We start from the raw sequence: 1,131 nt of genomic DNA, 5'->3' as shown, positions 1-1,131 counted from the left end.
TGATATCATTTAGCAAAATGAAACACAGCATATGCATCCATCTTTTGGCTCGAGAATTTCACGGGATAGAGATATGGTATAAGAAATAGACTATTAAGTAACTCTAAATGAATTGTGGATACATCTGTATCCTTAACATACTGAAACGATTGTCATTATTCGTATCAAACCAATAGCGATTCATACAAGCTAAATCTTCTAATCAATGGTGGGCCAATAATGAATTTTTTTGCATATGTATTAAGACGCTTGGCCTGATTTCGAAATTGTCCAGAGTTTTATATGTTGTTTTCATTGCAAAATGATGGGTCTCCTTCCATAACTTTCCAATTACGAGTACGAGAATTGAAAGACATGAAAATTCTCAATTCTCTACGGCGTCTAGTAGATAGAAACAAGAAAATCAGAAGAATCTTTCTCTCTATTCACTATCATTCCGCGTCTTCGACTTCTATTAGTTTCTTTTCTTCTTTAATGCAATAGCTATAGTTTGATATAAGAATCCATTTCTCAAAGTAATGGAAACCATTCTCTTATAGGAAATGGTTCGAAAATCGCTATTCCACCTTTTAGGTATCGTGAAAAGTGATACCTGTGAAGATCGTGCATTTCAGTCAAATTCAGATCCGTTTTTCGAGTCCATGATATAATATAACCAAATTGGATAGATCTTCCACCTGTTTAGCTAAGAAAGAATAGATACAGAGGTGGATAATAGATCGATATGAAGATCATGAGCTGCCCCATAATGAAATCGCAGTAGTCGCGAATATCTCCTTCTTCCCTAATCCAAGATTGGAGAAAGAAGATCTAAGAGGGACCTATGGAGAATGTAGTCAGAAATCCATAATAGAGTCCGACCACAACGACCGAATTAATTATCCTCATCGAGAAACTTAGACTACTAAATAGAAAAGATTTGAAAATCATGGCATGGGTCTCCTTTTTTTCTTTCTTTAGAGTTTTCTATATGCACAATTTCTCGATGTTTCGATGAGAATTTCTTGACTTTCCATATATAGAAAGAGATAGACTATAAATGACATCTCTTATGTCAATAAGACCAAAGGGATGGATATTAAATGATAGGAAGTGCTAGGAAGTGAAATAGAATGAAATAGAGCCACTTTG

The sequence above is a fragment of the Triticum urartu genome, unplaced genomic scaffold (assembly GCF_056163025.1).
Source record: "Triticum urartu cultivar PI428250 unplaced genomic scaffold, HENAU_Tu73 scaffold1227, whole genome shotgun sequence".
Lineage (NCBI taxonomy): Eukaryota > Viridiplantae > Streptophyta > Magnoliopsida > Poales > Poaceae > Triticum > Triticum urartu.
The sequence above is the reverse complement of the archived record's forward strand: the minus strand, read 5'-3'. Positions refer to the sequence as shown.